The sequence below is a fragment of the Symphalangus syndactylus genome, chromosome 6 (genome assembly GCF_028878055.3).
Source record: "Symphalangus syndactylus isolate Jambi chromosome 6, NHGRI_mSymSyn1-v2.1_pri, whole genome shotgun sequence".
Taxonomy (NCBI): Eukaryota; Metazoa; Chordata; class Mammalia; order Primates; family Hylobatidae; genus Symphalangus; species Symphalangus syndactylus.
Genome location: NC_072428.2, coordinates 144,796,714 through 144,806,524, shown reverse-complemented (window position 1 = coordinate 144,806,524; position 9,811 = coordinate 144,796,714).

Here is a 9,811-nt window from a genome sequence, read left to right as displayed (position 1 = left end):
CAGCTTTAGTGACAGCGAATTCATGTATTGTGCAATTCACCCATTTAAACTGTGAATTCAGTGGTTTTTTGTATATTCACAGAGTTGTACAACTGTCACCGCAGTCCATTTTAGAACATTTTCATCACCCCAGAAAAGACCTTCATATGCTTTAGTTATTGCCTCTTTACCCCCTGACTTCCACCGCCAGCCCACAGCAACCACTGATCTACTTCCTTTCTCTATGGATTTCCTGTTCTGGACGTTCGTATGAATGGAATCATATAATATGTGATGTTTTGTGACTGGCTTTGTTGACGTAATGTTTTCAAGGTTCATCCATGTCCTAGCATATGTCAGCACTTCATCCCTTTTTATGGCTGAATAATGTTCCATTGTATGGATAGGCCACATTTTGATTATCCGTTCACCAGCTGATGGACCTTTGGCTCATATCTCACTTTTTGGCCATTGTGAATGATGTTGCTATAAATGTGCACAAGCTCCACGTGGATGTAGCTCTTCGTTTCTCTTGGGCGGAATTACTAGGAGTGCGCTTGCTGGGTCACATGGTAACTCTATGTTTAATCGTTTGAGGAACTGCTGGACTTTTCCCAAAGCAGCTGCATGATTTTAAACCTCCATCAGCAGGGTATGAGGATTCTGATTTCTCCACATCCTTGCCAACACGTGTTATTCCTTGAGTTTTTGATTCTAGCCATCTCAGTGGATGTGAAGTGATATGTCATCGTTTTCAAAAGCAGAATAGTGTTTGTCTATGAAGGGAGGTGACTTAGCTTACTTGCCATGAAAGTACAATCCCCCAAGAGTGAGGGAAAGAGGTGAGTAAAGCAGTGAAGGAGAAGCTATGGTGAGGGTTACCTCACTGAGCCCGCCATGGCTGTTGTGTGACATCTGGTTGCTAGTCACACAGGGTACCTTCCATACAGGCTGTGGAGACCCATCATGCCTTGCAGGAACCGCCCTTTGGGGGAAAAGAAAGAAAAGAAATGCATTTGGTAGCTCTCTCTATCTTCTGTCTCTTACTGGCCCCAATTTACCCCTCCTTCATTAACTCAGTTTTCCTGATTCTAGTACAGTCATACACTGCACAATGACATTTCCATCAATGATAGGCTGCATCTACGATGGTGGGCCCATATAATACCATATGTTTATTGTACCTCTTCTATGTTTAGATATGTTTAGATGCACACATCCGTGCCATTGTGTTCCACTTACCTACAGTATGCAGTACAGTCACATGCTGCACAGGTGTACTAGGAATGCCCTCCAGCCTAGGTGTGTAGTGGGCTCTACTGTCTAGATTTACGTAAATGCGCTCGATGGTGTCTGCATGACAAAATCACCTAACAATGCATTTCTCAGAATGTATGCTCATCGTTATGTGACACATGACTATACTCAGCCCCTCACTGCGGCTGATGGGACAGCCAGATTCCACAGCCAACAGTGGGCTCATCGTCAGAGCCCCAAGTGGTAAGAAGAGACCAGAGCTGCTTCTGCAAGTCAAGTTGGTCAGACTGTCCATGCCTATATTGATCACTGGAAAGGGGAGTAGAAGAGTTATCATTGGCAGAGAGACGACCCTCCAATGTGAAGAGCTGTTGGTGAATCCGTCGCAGAGACTACTGCAGATGGTGACTCTGCGTTGGAGTGGAGGATGGGCCAAGGCAGACCGTGTAGGATGAGAAGTCAGTGTCCTTGCACAGCCCTGAGGCTGGAGCAGAGGAAAGGGGCTGCCAGGGGTACTGGCAGAAGGTCCAGTAAGATAGGAAGAAAGTGTGTGACCAAGAAATCCAGGGAGGGATGTTCTGGAAAGGAGAAAGTGGCAGCCATGGCATGCAAGACAGAGACCAATCACGTCTGGGGGTCCTGTGATGTGGTCAGCAGGAAGCTCGGTGAGAGTGGCCTGAGTCACGGGGGAAGCTGGGCTTCCATGAGATACGGAGACAAGGAAAATGAGGCTGCCAGTGGAGATCCCTCTGGAAGGGGTCTGGCTGTGAGAAGGAGGGGAGAGATGATGGAAGCTGGAAGAGAGAGTGATGGGGAAGGAGTTTAGTTTGTCTGTCTGTCTGTCTGTTTATTTATTTATTTTGAGACAGAGTCTTGCTCTGTCACCCAGGCTGCAGTGCAGTGGCTCGATCTCAGCTCATGCAACCTCCACCTCCTGGGTTCAAGGGATTCTCCCTCCTCAGCCTCCCACTCAGGATTACAGGCACCTGCCACCACACCCGGTTAAGTTTTGTATTTTTGTAGAGACGGGGTTTCACCATGTTGGCCAGGCTGGTCTTGAACTCCTGACCTCAGGTGATCCGCCCGCCTTGGCCTCCCAAAGTGTTGGGATTACAGGCATGAGCCATGGCACTCAGCCTGTTTTGTTTTAAAAATGAGAGAGACTTGAACAATTATAAACGCTGATGGACCCGGTAGAAAGACTGAAGAAGAAGGGCAGGGCGTGTTATCTCATGCCTGTAATCCCAGCACTTTGGGAAGCTGAGGCAGGTGGATCATGAGGTCAGGAGTTCGAGACCAGCCTGACAAACATGGTGGAACCCTGTCTCTACTAAAAATACAAAAATTAGCCGGGTGTGGTGGTGCGCGCCTCCCAACTACTCGGGAGGCTGAGGCAGGAGAATCGCTTGAACCCAGGAGGTGGAGGTTGCAGCGAGCCGAGATCGCTCCATTGCCCTCCAGTGTGGGCGATAAGAGTGAGACTCTGTCTCAAAAAAAATAATAAAAAAAAGAAAGACTGAAAAAGAGGGAGCGAGAGCAGGCAGTGGAGAGTGAGGTCCCTGAGGAATAGAGGAGGAGACTGGTGTCTAGGACCAGAGCCTGAGTGGGGATTCCCAGGTAGGCACACCCTCTACTGAGGAAGTAGGTGGGAGAGATGGGTAGGTGTGGTGGGGTCGCCTTCCCCTCAGGAAGTTTCTGTCATTTCTGAAGAGGGAGGAGAGCGCCTGAGTTAGGAGGGAGACAGGAGCGATTGGAAACTGGGAGTGTACACCCTTTGGTGTGGAGTGCCTGGTGGAGGTTTGTGATGGCGACTTCACAGGGCCCGATCTGCAGAGTGGCGTGGGAGTTCTTCTCTAAGGCTCTCCAGGCTGGGTAGCAATGGCAGAGCATTCGAGGGGCCTCTAGAATTGGCTTTTTTCCTGGTGGTGCCAAGGAGGGACAATGGAGCTCTGGAGTGCAGGTTAGTGGCAGGCGGCTGGTGGCGTCGTGGAACCTGGGTCAGGTGAAATGGAGGTGAAAGGAGTATGCCAGGAGGAAGAGGGCCCCACAGAGGGAAAGGCCGGTGTGTAGAGGCTCACCCTATGTGGACACTGGGTGTTGGCCCCACAAGGGCAGCAATATTCATTGATTGATAGAACCCAAGCTCCCGCAGATTCATTACTGGATGGGTGATCTGAAGGCGAGAACCTGGGCAGGAGGAGGCTGTGTGGGCGCGTGGCGTCAGGGGAGAGCCACTGCAGAGGGTGGCAGTCCCCATGATGAGCCTGGGATTGGGTGGCTGGAGTGGTGTGGAGTGAGTCACCAGGGCCAAGGAGGTCAGGGGACCCAGAGGCGAGGCCTTGGATGAGTCATGCTTGAGTGGGACGAAGTCCTCAGCCCAGTGACAGGTTTGGGATGTGGAGACAGACTGTGTGTCAGGTATCTGAGTCCCTGGGGAGTGAGGGCAGCAGATAGCAGTGGCAGAGGGGGTGCACTGGGTGGGATGCTGTGCCCCCAAATTCCTGTCCTTCCGGGAACCTCAGAATGTGACCTTATTTGGAAATCGAGTCTTTGGAGATGTAATGAGTTAAGATGAGGTCCCACTGGAGTGGGGTGGGCCCAAATCCAACATGACTATTTCCTCCTAAGAAGAGGGGCTGAGACCCAGAGACAGACATACAGGAGAAGCCGTGTGAGGACAGAGGCAGAGACGTGCCACGGTTTGCTGGGAGCCACCAGAGGCTGGAAGGAGTAAGGAAGGATTGTCCCCTAGGGCTCTCACAGAGAGCAGGGCCTGGAAACACCTCGCTTTCGGCCTTCCGTCCTCCGGGACTGGGAGGGAGTGTGGAGCATGGAGCAGGAAGGAGCGAGGGGCAGAGGGGCCAGGGGCTTGCCACCTGTGTGGCCATGTCAGGCCTTGGCCCCACTGTCGGTGGCTACCACCCAAAATATAGACACACCATATAATCTGTGTTACTCAATTTCACTGCACCTGAAAGGTGAGTGTTCTCTCTGTCTGGTGAAGAACGTGAAGAAATGGAGTCCTGAAGCAAGCAATGTGCTCAAAGCTGTGACAATGCTGAGGGGCAGAGCAGGGGTTCAGATCCTGCCTCCCTGAGTCCATAGCGGGGCTCCCCGCACCCCCATTGCTCTCATCCCTGGAGTTCCTGCTGTGCCCAGGCACCGTGCTAGAGACGCAGAAGGGCTCTCGCTGCATGGTCCTGGAGCTGCTGCAAACGAATGCGGGAGAAGGACCTCGGAGGAGGCTCCCAGTGCTGCTGTGACAAACGGCCACAAACACGGTGGCCCTGCGCAGCACGCATGTGTCATCTCAGAGCTCTGGGGTTGGGTGCCTGAACTGGGTTTCGCTGCAGTAAAATCAAGGCACTGGCAGGCTGGGTTCCTTCTGGAGGCTCCAGGGGGTCTGTTCCCTCGCCCTTCCCGGCACCCAGAGGCCGCCTGCCTTCCCTGCTCAAGGTCCTGTCCTGGTATCACTCTGGCCTCCTGCTCGCTTCGAAGGGCCTGGAGTTAGGTTGGACTTGCCTGAATAACCCAGGTGTTATAAGCTGAGTGTTCGTGTCCTCCCAAATTCATACGTTGAAAGCCACACCCCAAGGCAATGGTGCCAGGAGGTGGGGCCTTTGGGAGGTGCTGAGGTCATGAGGGTGGAGCCATCATGGATGGGGTCGGGGCCCTGAGGAGAGAGCCCCAGAGAGCTCCCTGGTCCCTTCACCATGTGAAGATGCAGGAGGAGGCGCCATCTCTGAACTAGGAAGTGGCCCTCGCCAGACACTGTCTCCCAGTGCCCTGAGCTTGGACTTCCAGCCTCCGGAACTGTGAGAAATGAATGTCTGCTGTTTATAAGCCCAGTCTCTAGTACTTTATTAGAGCTCCCCACATGGACTTAGCCACCAGGAGAATCTCCTTATCCCAGGATCTTTAATCGACTTTGCAAAGTCCCCTTTCCATGTAAGATCACACATTCATGAATTCCAGGGATTAAACTGTGGGCTTTTGGGAGCGGACTGGTATTCTGCCTACCACAGACATGAAAACATCATTTCAATGCATTTTGGTGATTTTTATCATAGAAATTCATAGACAAGCGGTGCTATGGAAACACAGAAGAGGGACAATTAGAAAATGCTTCTCTGGAGATGTGACATTTGAGCTCAGTCTCGAAAGGTGAATTTGTCACGAAGAGAAGGAGCAAAGCCATTCCAGGAGAGGAATAACTTGTGCAGAGGCATGAGGCCCTCAGGGGATTCTGAGCGCCTGGGAGACAGAGCGAAGAAGTTAGCTGGGCTGAAGCCTGGGGACAGGCTAAGCAGCTTAGCCTTTGTCCCAGGGGCTGGTGTGGCTAAATCTTTTTTGATCATCTGTTTCAGTTGGCTGATGTTTACCTTGTTCCCCCCAATACATCTATCAATGTATTTACTACATATATATATATATATATATATATAGCTGTCCTCATATCTTATATGCACTACATGATATATTATAAATAGATATTTAATTACAGAGCCTCTTGAATTTTAGCTGAACCAGCTAAAGACTGGGCACCAGCTAGACTGAACGTCTTAGCGGTCGGCGTGGCCATTTGATGACTGAGCTCAAATGTCACATCTGAGCCTAAACCTGGGCCAGTGGGCAGTGAGCAGGTGGGATGTTTGCAACTCCCAGTCACTCTCTGAAGATGAAGGCACTTCCCTGGGCTCCCTCTTGACCTCTGTTTTTGCCTCCAGCAGGGAGTGTGGGTGTGGCAGCAATCCAGCATCTACCCTGCCGACCATGTGCCATGCCATGCACGGCGTGTCATAACAGGACAACAGAGCAAGAGACCCAGCAGACCGGGGTCCCCAGTAACCTCATGAAGCGCCATCCACTCACCTCCAGAGAGTCTGGGGAGAGAGACTGAAACTTCTGTCTAAGCCATTTCATCTTTGATCGCCTTGTTTTTGCGGTTCAGTGTGTATCTTAATAAATAAAATGTGTTTGAGTTCATGTTTACATCCAGCCATTAAAAAAGTATATTTTGCCATGAGATAAACAATGAGACCCTACACGAGATGAAATATTTCCACGGTCACTCGTCATCTCCTTACAGAGAATTACTAAGATTTTATTAAAACAGTGTAGATTATGAGAGTTATGGTGACTCTAAAGTGATGTTTACATTTAGATGACCCCCGGGCCCGCGTAGGGAGCTGCGGTGCTGTAGCTGAAGATGGAACAGAGGTGCAGGGAGAGCTGCAGTCGCGCTCTCCGAGGCATGGCCCCACGTCGATCGGACACGTCATGTTCAGTCAGTGCCATGCAGGTGTGCAGTGGACAGTCTGGCTGAGGCTGGGGGTGCCACGGTCCCCCCGTCTGCTGAGTAGTAGCAAAGCTGAATATTTTCCTGGAAACATTTTGTGCACCCCTGGGGTGTGACAATGGGAAGTCTTTGGAACTCAGCAGCAGCACACACTTGGTGTTTATGCTGGAAGATGACCAGCCACAGACTGGAGATCAGGGTGGCCCGAGACCAGGGCCACTGCCTACCCTGGGCAGGCAGGACGCGGTGCGGCAGAGGCCTGCACTTGTGGGATGCGAGGAGGCCTTGCTGGGGAGCTCGGAGGTGGAATGTGGTGGTCGAACGTGGCTTCTCTCACCACAGACCCCAAGACAAACGTGCCCACTGGTGGGAGGCTGTGACCACTGTGGTGAGTTGCACGACCTGGAGCATCTCTGAGAGAGCAGAACTCACCGTCACCACTGCATAGCTCTTCAGGCCCAGGGCTTGCGAGGAAGAAACAGGTGATCATCTTCCACCTGGCAGCTCCCAGGAGACGGGTGGGGTCAGTGGACCCTGCTCTCAGAACTAAAGGCGGGAAGACCCTGGCTTCCACTCACGCCCTCAGAAGTGAGCCAAGGGCCCTGGGCTGAGGACAAGGACTCTAAGAACCTTGCAGGACTGTGCAGTGTTCGTGACTTCCCCTTGCCTGTTGTTTTTAAAATCCTTTGTCAGTTTCTCCGTAGTTATTGGCAGAAAAATCTTTATTCGTGCCCCTGTTCAAGATTAGCAAGAAAGAGGAAATGTGGAAAAGCCACATCCTGTTCTGCAGCCAGGCTTGCGTGTGGTGGAGGGACAGGGGACAGGACCTCGTGGGATGGGATGAAAAGGGATAAAGACGGCCTGGGATGGAGACAGCGGGAAGGCACCTGGGATTCCTTAGAGCAGCACAGGCCCCAGCTGGGGTCTGGAGGACGAGGCTGCCATCAAGCTCCATCATGGGCCCTGGGGAGGGGTAGGCAGGGCAGGGGGACAGCCAGAGGAAGGGGAAGAGGAATGGGTGTACCATAGACCTGCGGTGACATGGAACGGGCACTGGTAGGAAGGCAGCCGGGTGTTTGGGGGCCTGGGCCACAGCAGATTTCAACAATAACGTGGATACAACATGAAAAGAGCAAAGAAGACAGTACAGGTGGCCCATAAGCACATGGAAAGGCACTTAGCTTCACCAGTCAGCAGGGAAATGTGAATCAAAACCACAGTGAGTCCTCACTTCACACCCTTTAGGATGGGTATCGTAAAAACAAAAACCAGAAAAGAACACGCACTGATGAGGGTGTAGAGAGACTGGAACCCTTGTGTGCTGTTGGTGAGAATGTGAAATGATGCAGCTGCTCCAGAAAACAGCATGGTGGTGTATTTGTCAGGGTTCTCCAGAGGGACAGAACTGATGGAATAGATACATATATATACAAAGGGAGTTTATTAAGTATTAACTCACACAATCACAGGGTCCCACAATAGGCCGTCTGCAGGCTGAGGAGCAAGGAGAGCCAGTCCCAGTTCCAAAACAGAAGAACTTGGAGTCCGATGTCCAAGAGCAGGAAGCATCCAGCACGGGAGAAAGATGTAGGCTGGGAGGCTAAGCCAGTCTCTGTTTTCACATTTTTCTGCCTGCTTATATTCTAGCTGCCCTGGCAGCGGATTAGATTGTGCCCATCCAGATTGCGGGTGGATCTGCCTTTCCCAGCCCACTGACTCAAATGTTCATCTCCTTTGGCAACACCCTCACAGACACACTCAGGATCAATACTTTGTATCCTTCAATCCAATCCAGTTGACACTCAGTATCAACCAACCATCACAGGGGGTTTCTGAAAAGAAATAAAAGAAAGAAAAGAACTACCATGTGAGCCAGCAAGTCCACTTCTGGGTATTTGCCCACAGGAACTGAGCGCAGGGCCTTTAAGAGATACGGGTATCCCCGTGACCCTCACAGCAACATTCACAAGAGCCAAGGGTGGGGATAACCCAAAGTCCACTGATGGGCGAATGGGTGAGTGAGCAAGATGGGGCCTTTCCGTACCACAGAATATCACTCAGCTGTAAACAGGAAGGAGATAGAGGAATCTGGGGGACGTTATGGTGAGTGGAATCAGCCAGTCACAAAAGGACAAAGACTCCTTCTCCACTCATATGAGGTCCCCAGAGTCGTCAGATCACAGAGGCAGACAGGAGAGTGGGGGGTGCCGGAGTCTGGGGGAGGGATGTGGCATGAGTGTTTGGTGGGGACAGAGTTTCTTTTCAGAAGATGAAAAGGGTCTGGAGATGGATGGTGGCGATGGCACAACAATGCGAGTGTGCGTCATGCCACAGAACTGTGCACGTAAACATGATTAAAAGGGTAAGTTTTATGTTATATATGACTTACCACAATAAAAAATATGGAAGGAGGCAAAAATGACATCGGCCTGGTTCTTCCTTGACATGAGGTCCCGCCGGGGCCTGTGTTCCGTAAGTCCCTGGGGTTGGAGTGTGAAAGCGATGAAGAGGAGACACAAAAGCAGAGGGGTGAGGGAGGGGCATCGTCTTTGGGTGCAACGCTCTGTGCTCTCAGCTGCTGGAAGCTCCAGCGGCATCCACAAGGCAGCAGGTCCTTCATCAGGCTTCTTTGTCCTTCTTGAGGTTCTCTGCATATTCTCTGGCCTCTCTTCCCTGCCCTCTCAGGCCTCCACCTGTGTACTGTCATGCTGTCATGCTGGAGGTTAGGGTTTGCTAGAGCTGAGCTTCATTGCAAGAATTCTCTCCACTCTCATCTCCTTCATCTCTTCTGGGTCACCAGGTGATCCAACGGTGTGTCCCTGGATTGAGTTCTCCCAGGGTGAGTCCCCCAGAGGTCTCATCCCCTGTGCTGGTCTCTCTCCCTTTGCTCTCAGTCTACTGATCCATTCATTCTCTGCCCTTCTGGGCCCTGCCTGGCTCCCCAGGCTGCCTGCTGGCCCACTGCCTCTCTCTGACCCCTGCTGGCTGACAGCAGGTTGAGAGGGCGAGAGAGGGAGGCTGGATGCCCGTCCTGCTCCCTCCTTGCCCAGCTTTCTGTCTGCAGCAGCGGCTGTGCCCCCATCCCTGGACAATAGCTGCTCCCAAGGCGGACCCTCCCAGCTCCCCACTTAGTGTGCAGCCCTGAGGATGGGAAGGTGGGTCCTTCTGGCTCCTTCCTTGGTCTGCAGCCCTGGGGAGGGGAATGACTTCCTCTGTCTCTTGTATTTGGTTGCCTCACCACTCTTGTTTGTTCCTTTGCCCTGGCCACACCTCTCC